Genomic DNA, 10,695 nt, shown 5'->3' with positions numbered 1-10,695 from the left:
AGCTCCCATTGCCAGGCAAGGGGCTGAGGCCTAGGACAGACTCACAGATAAACATAGAAAGCCAATTAGTAAAATTTAAATCCTTCTCAGAGTTGCTTCATAGTGGTCACTAACAATTTTTATTAGTACATCTTTGCAGTGCATATTGATCACATTTACTACGTGAGATTTGTATATGAACAGAACACATCTTAATTCTTTTTCTATCTCCTTCCCTTCCTCCATCATTTTCTTCCTCATCTTAAACTATATTTTCATTTTTCCATCAATTTTTGTTTTTCTTTAAATCCTTTTCCTTTCCTTTCCTCACTCTTCCTCTCCCTTGTTCCCATTCTCATCTGAACAAGTCATTTCTACTTCCTAATATCTCTCCTTCATTCTGCTTCTTATTTATACTTTGAGATTTCCACTCAAGAGAAACAACACAATATTTAAACTAAGCAAGATCAAAAGCAAATATGTAATGAAGCTGCAAAGTAAATTGGGTTTTTTACTCATAGAAATAAAACAAAAACTAAGAAATTTAGCTGACCAATATATAGGCCTTGTTGCTGCCCATAAAAGTATAAGGTATTCAGTCCTTAGAATGATTAAAAAGCTTTCACAGAATTTAAATTTTAACTATGTGTATTGAGACTCTTAAATGTACTTACTACGTGTCACTTGTTAAAGTACTTTGAGTCATTTAAATCTGGAAACAAAAGCTAAACTTACTTCTTCCTCATTCAAAGGAAAACTAAAAGTAGAAGTGTAGTTTCAAATAAAAAGAGAACATAGGTTATTATAAATGAAAGTTGAAATTTAGATGAATTTTAAATGAAACTTTTAATAGGCTTACAAAAAAGTAAGACATGTACTTATTGCCCACGATGATTGTAAACTGAATGTACTAATAAAGAAAAATAAAACAATAAGTAAAAGACCTAACAGCAGCCTAAGCATATAGAAATGGCCCAATATACTGTCTTTGAAAAGCACAGAGTTAAAATAAATATATAATGTTATGTGCCCTCTTTTCTAGAAGACTTCTCATCAGAGAGATTGTATCTGGTCTGTAAATTGGAACTGTAGCTTCTCTGAGCAGCTCAGATAATTCTAACTTCATTAATATGATTTCAGAAAGTAAAATTTTTAACGATATTCAATTTTAAATAGCAAAATTTCTCAGCACCATGCCCTGAAATTCATTAGCTAATGCCAGTTTTACAGATTTAAAAACAAAGTACACCACCACTAAGCCTCAGTATGTATTAAAATAGTGATAAGTTGTAAATCAACTCTATTACTTCTTAGACTAAAGAATCATTATTTTTATAAAGGCTGACTGGGATTGTTAGGGTGGGAGGAAATGAGTGTCCCAGCCTTAATTACTATTATCTGTATAGATATCAATATAATTCAATTAACTATTTATTACTATGTTGTTATTATTTTGTTATTTAACCCTTACTGCAACTCCACGAAGTATGTAAAAACATAATTCTCAAATGTTATTTACAGATGAGGAAGATAATGATTCTAAAAGTATTACAGGAACAGAGATTTACATAGGCAATAAAGTAATGCTGACAAAGGATTAATAAATTTACAAATTAACTTTCTGCAGGACAATAAGGCATTATTATATTTGTGGTTAAATACTCTATGGGGTTGTACAATCACCACCATCTGTCAATTTCTGCATATTTATACTTATAACCTTATAGGTCTCCAAATCATGTGTACCTTTATCCATTTTGGATTTTTTAGTCAAATATGTTACCCAGCAATGTTACTTTCTCTGAGAATCAGAGGAACTCAGTCAAACATATAAGAAGATATTCTATTTTGACTAGCATTGTTTTATATTTTTCTGGGATGAGGGTAATTGTTTTATTTCAAAAGTCATTATTAAAATTATTCTCAGTTTATAAAGAAGACAACATAGACTCAGACTATTTCAATCTATTATCATTGTATTTTTATTAGTGAAGAAACTAAAGTTCAAAGAAGTTACATATCCAGCCTAATTTTACACAACTAGTAAGTGGTAGAGTTGTGATTTGAACTTATACTTTTAATTAGAGAATACCTGACACCTAAGAGATTGTCCCTAATCTCAAAAAGCGCACATTTTGATATTAGAAACATGCACTTATTATATGTGTATTAAGAAGGTTAAATACATGGTTATACAATAGAAATACACTCTTGTGTGTTCCCCACACAAGACCACAAATGAATAAGGGCAAGTCATACTCACGACAGAGCTCTTCTGGACTGGTAGTGCAGTTCAGTAAGTTTCTATGATCATGGGCAGAGTTTATCATACTTGAACAGGGTCCGGGGGCCTCAGGAATAATGACAGCAATCCCAATCTAACCCAATAAGTTACTCAATATGAGAAAGAAAATTTTTGCCTATTAGGTCACATTTTTAAAAGGAATTTTTTATTTTGAAAGAATTATATGACACAGATACATAGCAGTGGAATAGAAAGTCCATATATGGAAACAGGTATGACAATTTTCTATGTAATAAGATGGCATGTCTGAGAGCAGGTAGTAAAAAGATGGACTTATTTTTCAATAAATGCACTGGGACAACTACTTTAAAAATAGAGCAGGTTTCTCACTCCTTACATCAAAGTAAATTCCAGATAAATAATATAAATTAATTAAAAATTGAAAACATAAATGTATTATGACATTTCTAAAGTTTTCACAAAATATAGAAAGCATAGAGAAAATAAATTTAGCAACATGCAAATATATCTTTTAATGGAACTTCCACTGCTCTTTTAAAATTTTATTTTGAAGCAAATACAATCAAAACAATGCAGTGAAATTGGTAGGAACTTCCACTGCTGATCATGACAGGATAACACCATTCTGTCTCTCCCAACATAAAAAAAAAACTATACAAAATATGTGAAACTGCTGTCAGTAATTTAACACTAGGCAGTACAAAACTATTATCTTTTGGAGAAGACAAGCAAGCTGAGCCTTACTATCACTATAGCTATCAGCCTAAAGGTACTCATTAGACCCTAGAAGAACAATGTACAAGTAGAGAACAGTGGTCTCAGTGGATCTTTATGGATCCTTTTTCAAAACATTGTCATAAAACACATAACTTAAAACTCACCATGTTAACTACTGTTAATCATACAGTTGAGGGACACTAAATCCTGGAAATTATCTATGTGCCCATCAGTGGACAAGTGGGAAAAGAAAATGTGGCATATACACACAATGAAGTATTATTCAGCTGTATATAAGCATAATAAAATTTTGTCATGTGCAGGAACATGGATGGATCTCAAGTTTGTCATATTGAGTGACACAAGAACCCTCAGACAAACATAACATCTAGAATCTTAAAAAGTTGGTAATAAAGTAGAAAGGAGACTATTATTAGATAAGATGAGGAGAATAAGGGGGAGTAGGAAAAGGAAGAAAAGGCAGGTTATGGGGGAAAGGATATGATCCTTTTTGAAATATTGTGGTAAAAATATAGAATATAAAACTTACCATATTAACTATTTTAATCATACATTTGGAGGAATAGTAAATTATGGAAGCAAACTATCTGTACACCAACATATGAATAAAGAAAATATGGTATTTATATACAATAGAATCCCACTATGGTACAGAGCAGGATAAACCTGAGTCATTTGTAGGAAAATGGAAGCATATTGAGACCACAATTTTAAGTGAGATAAATCAGACACACAAGCTTAAATATTGCATGGTTTCTCTTAAATGAGAAATTCAAAATATAAATAAATCAAAGAGCAAAGTAAAAGATGACAGGAAGGAAGACTGTAGAGATTGGAAGGGGATACGCCAATGGGAGAGTGGGGAGGGAAGAAAGAGAAGAGGAAGTATAAAAATGTAGTATGTAAATATACTAATCTTTCAAGATGAATGTAATCATTATGTATTATAAACATTACTAACAATAAAAATAACAGGAACCAAAGGGATCTAGGTGAAACATTAAACATCAGAAAAACCAAAACAAATTTTAAAAAGAACAAAATGAGCTAAAATACATAAAAATAAGTGGAATTGAAAAAGAAAAATAATAGACCTACTTAATGAATCAAAATCCTTGTTTCTTAAACACTATAAACAATATAAACAAACCACTAGCCACTTAAACAAGAATACAACAGAAAAAGCAAAAAAATAAAAAGGAAATACTGGGGAGATAATGATTAAACAGGAAAATAACTTAATAAAAGAAAGTTATTCATAGACAAATTGAAATGCTGCTAGGTGTAGTAGTACAAACCTGTAACCCCAGTTAATCAAAAGCCTAAGGCAGAAAGATCTCAAAATCAAGGTCCACCTTCACAATTTAGGGGGATTCCATTATGTAAGAAAAAGAGACTGGGAAGATGATGAAATTATAGGTAACATGGTAGAGAGCCTCTCTGAGAAAAACAACTCAGATGCTGGAATTTAACACCATGGAAAAGACCAGATGAAAGGAGTGGGATTCTCAAGACCCAGGAAGAAACTGAAGAAAAAGAAAAGAAACAAAAGAAACAAAGAAAGATAGAAGAAAGAAAGAAAGAAAGAAAGAAAGAAAGAAAGAAAGAAAGAAAGAAAGAAGGAAAAATGTGGACAAAAGGTCCCTGAAGTTGGTCCCACACTGTGCTGGGTGCACCTTGGCACACCTTAGAGTCAGATGACACACAGTCATGCTGAAGTCATGGTAGTGCCAAAACCAGAGGCTGGTGAGCCTAAGGCCCTTGACGAGAGGATGTGGCACAACAGAGAGTGGAACCAACATGGAAGGCAGCACTAACCCATGGTGAGTGCTAGTAATTTGGTCCTGCAGAGGGGGAGACCAGCTGGACAACATATTGAAATTGGGCAGGATGGGCATGAACCTGGAACTGTAGTGGCATTGTTCAGCCACTCCTGGCCCACACAGGACTGGTGGGATCTGTTTGGGCTGGGCCATGTCCCTGGTCAGACTCAATAGCCAGGGACAAAACTGTTCCGAACTTGTGACATCTGCACAAGACAGACTAATGTGATGAAAGCACTCATTGGTTGACTGGATCAGAGGAGAGGGGCCAGCGCACATCATCCCTGTGTGTACCTCACAGATCAACAGTAAACTGAAGAGGCATCAATCCCCTAGCAAGCATGCTTCAGAAAAACTGTAAGCAATATGGAAAGGGCCTCAAACCTCCACCATACACCTGTCAGAAAGAAACCAGAAACATGACAAGAGAAACAAGAAAAAGCCTCCAGCCACTGACCCAGGGAAAATAAGTCCAGGAGAGGTAAATACAGAAGAGATCAAGGGCATCAATCATGCAATATCAGACACAGCATCAGCAGACATAAAGAAATACCTTCATGACCTCATAGATGAACTTAAAAGTGAAACTCTAATTCAAGTGAAGCAAGACATAAAAAGATTAATAAAAGAAATGCTAAGCACCTCTCAAGAAGACACAGATGGAAGAATGGAGGAGCCCAGAAAAAGGAGAGAAATTATAGGCCCACTGCAATCTCCTTGGTGGAGAGTGGTATCACTGGTGAGGTCACAGGCCCCTCAAGGTCTTATAAACCAACTTATAGAAGGAACTTGTATGCTATGTTTTTTCACCCAGAAGATTGATTTTATCCTGCTGGGGGGGGGTGGAATTTTAGAGAGGCAAGATGACAGAGAGGTGGGCTGGGGATTTAGCTCAGCGGCATAAGCGCCTGCCTTGCAAGCAGGCAGTCGTGAGTTCGATCCCTGGTACCGGTAAAAACGAAAAAGACAAAAAAAAAAAAAAAAAAGATGACAGAGAGGTGAATGAGGTTAAATATAGTAGGAGCGAGTTTGGTGGGCAAAGGATGATTGTCCAAATTTTGGGTAATTGTAGGATATAAGAGGCAGAGATTGGAAGAGAGAGCCATGGAAGAGAACCAGAAAGGGAAGAAATAATGTTTAACCACATGAAGGTCTCATAAAATCAAGCAAGACAGTTGATGAAAGAGAGGATGATGATAAGTGGAACAACACAAAGGCAAAGTTTGGAGATCTGAATCATGTACCAGAGGGGGGAAAAGGTAGAAAAGATAGAAAACAAGAAAAAAGAAAAGGAAGATAGAAAAAAGTAAAAATGAAATAATAATCACCCATATGGATAAAAACAACAAACATACAGAAAGAAAAACAAAATAGGGCAAAATAGAACAGAAATAAAAAAAAACAAAAGGGAAAAACACAAACAAAAACAACAATAAAAAATCATGAAAATAAACAGAAAGACAAAACATACTAACCCAGTGGACTCCCAAGAGGATAACCCAGCAGACATAGAACAATAAAAGTAGTGAGATTCCTCCACTCTCTACAGTTCTATGATAGTTCTAAATCTGATTCCAGAATGTGTACTCCAACAAAGATTGCAGGTAAATTTGTAATGAGTTGGGGTTTGCTCTTTGTCTCTGGATTTGTGTGATAGGGATAGCTTTCTGTGGCTAGAGATCTCCCCAGCCATTTCAAAAAGAAAAGAGAAAGAAAGTTAAAGAAGAAAAATATATGGAAAAGAAAGGAGGGTGTCACTACCTACCCACTTCTATTCTGCATGTCTTTGTCTCCAAGCACAAAAATTTTTAACATAACCAACCACCTGCTGGCTCATATTGTTACTGTTGCTTCAGACTTTTCTGCACCACTAGCTCTGCCTGTCCATCATGTACACTCTAGCCAGTAGGGACTTTTCTGTGTCTCTGACTTTTCGGCTGGTCTCTGGTCCTTGAGACTCATCAATGGAGGGTTCCAGCACCGTCTAGGACCCCTTCCTGCCAGCCGCAGCAGCTCCTGGTCAATGGCAGAACAGGCAATCATTTTGGACCCTTTTCTCATCAGTTGCAGCAGCTCTTAGTCAATGGTGGGAACAAGAGCCCTTCTCAGACCCCTCCTTGCCAGTTGTAGTAGCTCCTGGTCAATCTACTTCTATCTTTAATCAAGAAATTATACACACATACACTGTGGTGATACAGTTAGAATAATTAGTATTTCCATCTACTTAAACATTTATTTATGTTGCAAACCTACAAATATTTTCTTCTAATTCTGCTTAAAATTCATAATAAGTTGTGATAAGCTATAGTCATTGATAGAATTGGAAAAAAGTATGAAATATAAATGACCTTTATTTTAAGAATGCAGGGAGAGGTCCCCTGACCCACCAGGGTCTGGTATTCTCTCCAGGGTCTGGCAATCTCTCCGTCAGATACGTGGAGTGGGGGCATATATGTAGCTTAGGTTTGGGGTGGAGCCTAAGGGGCATTACTAATGCACAGGTAGCCCATTGGTATTCATTTTGTGCCACAGGTAAATTCCTAGGGGCAGGGAAGATGGAGCCCCTTGGTTCCACCTCCAAGGCTTTACAATCTACAGTGTCCAGCCTAGGGCAAGATTCTTTCATTCCCATTTTATGATTATTAGGGAAAAGGGTGGAGATTTCTTTCTTTTACTGCTTCCCGCTGGAAGTGGGTGCTGTACTGGGGTTTAGGGGAGTCGATGGGATGACGGTTGATGCCCATGTAGAAGCTGGTGCCAAGTATTTTAGTCAGGACAACTTTATCACTGGTGAATGCATGTATGTTAGACTGGAAAAACAAAAGGACAAGATGTTATGAGGAGGCATGGCACTATCATATTTAAGGACCCAGGTGAGGTAAAAGGAAAGGTGCTTTTGATTTTGATATGTCATTATATCAGGACCACGTCGAGGTAGAATCATTGCCACAGTAAGGTAGAATTCTGAAAAAAATGTGGGGTTAGGAGGAATGAAGTTATGAGAGGTGATTACTCCCCCATCTGAAAGGGTAAAAGCTAAGAGAGTAGGTAGGCAAGGTTTGTCTCTGGTATGCATGGTGTGGGAGTCTTTAGGAAAGACTGTTGAGAGTCATGCTGTAAAAAGAATAAGAAATTAGGAACCAAACTGGATAACAAAACATGACTTAGCCTGAAAGTTGTGGCTGTGAGACCTTGGTGAGGTGGAGATGAGTGGGCAAAAGGATGGTTAGATCTGGGGCTGGGAGGGCAACACTTAGCCTGAGTGGTATGAAAGCAGGATGGCAGTCTAGCAACTTTGACCACTGTTGAGGTTGTCAAGAAGACCAGGTATGGACCGCTCTAACTTGGTTGTAGTCCTTGGGATGATTTGCTATAACAGGACTTTAGTAAGTATATCAGCAGTCTCCCTGGTTGTGGGAAAGGCTTTTATATATCCTGAAAAAGTATAAACAAAGTGAGAAGACAAAATTTATCTGTCAGTCTTGACCAGGATTTTGTCTGAGAAATTAGTGAATAAGAAAGGAAGCGGTGGTATAGATCTCTGAGGAGAGGTTTACTATAGCAATAACAGGTGTAAGCTGTTGAGGCCTCAGAGTGTCTGGGTCAGTCTGCAGGAACACAAGGGAATAAAAAGCATTTTTAAGAGTTAGGACTGTAGAGTGAGTGGTGGAGGGAAGATTTGGCACCACTGGGTGGACTGGGAAGAAGCAGTCTGGGACCTGCATGAAATAGGCCCTGTTTGTAAATGGCATAGGTTGGCCATCAATGCCCCCCTCTATAGAGACTGAGGACTTAATATAGCAGCCTGAAAACTCAGGAAGAGCTCTGTATATATGGCCTCTATGTCCACAAGTATAGAGAATGTCTTACCTGAGACTTTTAGTGGGACTTGGACTCTGAGACGGACACCTTAAAGTGGGCTGCTGTTGACCCTGAGACCAGTCAATCTTCAGCAGCAAGTTTAACCAGATCTGTCAGTGATGAATCTGGCAGTGCTGGCATTCCTGTGAGGGCTAGAAGTTAGGATGGCTTACCCACTCTCTGGTGGCTAGGACAGTTCAGTAGCCCTGGGGTAAGATCCCAAAGGAATACCAGGATAGGGCAGTCTCTTGCCCGATGTCTTTCTGCTGCATTTGAGGCATGGTCCAAGGGGGGGGGGCAGGCAGCTCCACCTTGTGTTAGTTTACCTGTCTCAGAACTCTAAGTGTCACTGTTATCTCTGTTGTTAAAACACAAAAAGCCATATTAAGGAGGTCTCTGTGAGGTTTGAAGGTCAAGTTTTGCTTTTTTGTTTTGGGATCTGGTCTATAGTAGAAGGTATCTATGGAATTAAGTAAGTATGCAGGAGTCAAATAATATAATCAACAGGGTATTTATGATTTTAGTAATGGCTTCCCATAAGGAAGACAAGGTCCAGGGAATTTTAGGAACTGACATGTCATTTATGTCATATATAAGTATCTCTTTATGTTAGTAAAATATCTAATGCCACCTGATTTTTGGAGGATAGCCTGTTTTATTAATTTTTCCTTTTTCTTTAGGAGAGAAATCAGCTATGGTGTCATTTAACATCTAGTGGTTTTCAGCAAAAGGAATTTATAATTACCTCTTAATTTTAGTTGTTAAACATCTAGGAGATTGGTAAGATTACAGTACAATATAGGCAGTAAGCTTAACATCAACCATGAGCATTTTTAGAAGATTGATAACAGTATAGTACAATATAGGCAGTAAGCTTAATATAAAACATTAAAAGGCTATTAACCATGAGCATTTTAACATGCTGAAGAAATTTGTGAAACATCTCTAAGCATATGTCTGGATCTGAAAGAAAACATTTGCCATGGCTGGAACACAAGAAAAAGGCAGCAGAAACAATCTGAATGTTATATCTGAAAGCATGAATACACCATAAGACCAGCAACAATGAATTGTCTTAGTCATATAAACTTTAGTTGAGGTATCTCATATAAGGCTATGGAGATTATTGAAGGCTTTAATTGATAAACAAGGCTGGTAAAATTACCAGGTGGCCACTTCCCCATTTATCAGCCAAAGTCATGTCTATTGTCTTTTTATCACAGTTTATTTAACCTAAATAAACCTTGATTAAATGGTTTGAGAATGTAAAAAAAGGCTGGTGTGGACCAAGAAAAAGCATCTCTGAGCCACTGAGCTGCCAGTCATCTGTGTTTGTGCTCAGAGGAGCAGCGGGATGGAACTTCGAGGGTGGGCGGGGCACACCCAGGGTGGGGGTGGTGCACACAGAGTGGGCGGGGTGAGCGCCGGAGCATGCAGCATGAGGGGTGGAGCTGGAACTGCTCTGGAAACACATGCAGGGCAGGGGTGGTGTAAGCAGAGTGGGCGGGGTAGCAGGCATGAGAGCCCAGAGCAGCCCACACATACCTCCCAATACTGTTTGGGTGGGGAATGGTTTGGTGCAACTCAGTGGGGAATGGTTTGGTGCACGATGGGGGTAGGAGAACGGGGCGGAAAGAAAGGAGAAGAAGGACACATTCTTAAAATAAAGGCTTAAAGATAGAGAGTTTTGTAAACTTGTTGTCAATGTGATAAGCTATAAATAGGTATGGTTTTGGGGGGGGGACAGGAAGTGGTCCCCAAAATAAAATCTGGTGTGGGGCCTAGCCCATGGAGTCACAGTCAGGTGAGGCAACAGATCGTGGCCCAATCAGCTGAGATAATCATCTTTACCACATAGGCCAATCGGTAATTTTGTTCCAAAGCTCATGATAATTGGCCATCACCAACACACTAGTGGATTTTCCATGGATTTTAGTAACGGCTCTGCCCGTGAGAGCTTAACAAGCTCGAAAGGACATGAGAGTTTTCCAGTGTGGGGCCCAGCCCACAGAGGAAGGCTCTGCCTTG

Source organism: Cavia porcellus, unplaced genomic scaffold (genome assembly GCF_034190915.1).
Source record: "Cavia porcellus strain 051 isolate PalLab524CR breed Dunkin Hartley unplaced genomic scaffold, mCavPor4.1 scaffold_3, whole genome shotgun sequence".
NCBI classification, from domain to species: Eukaryota; Metazoa; Chordata; class Mammalia; order Rodentia; family Caviidae; genus Cavia; species Cavia porcellus.
Note: the sequence above shows the minus strand (reverse complement) of the source record.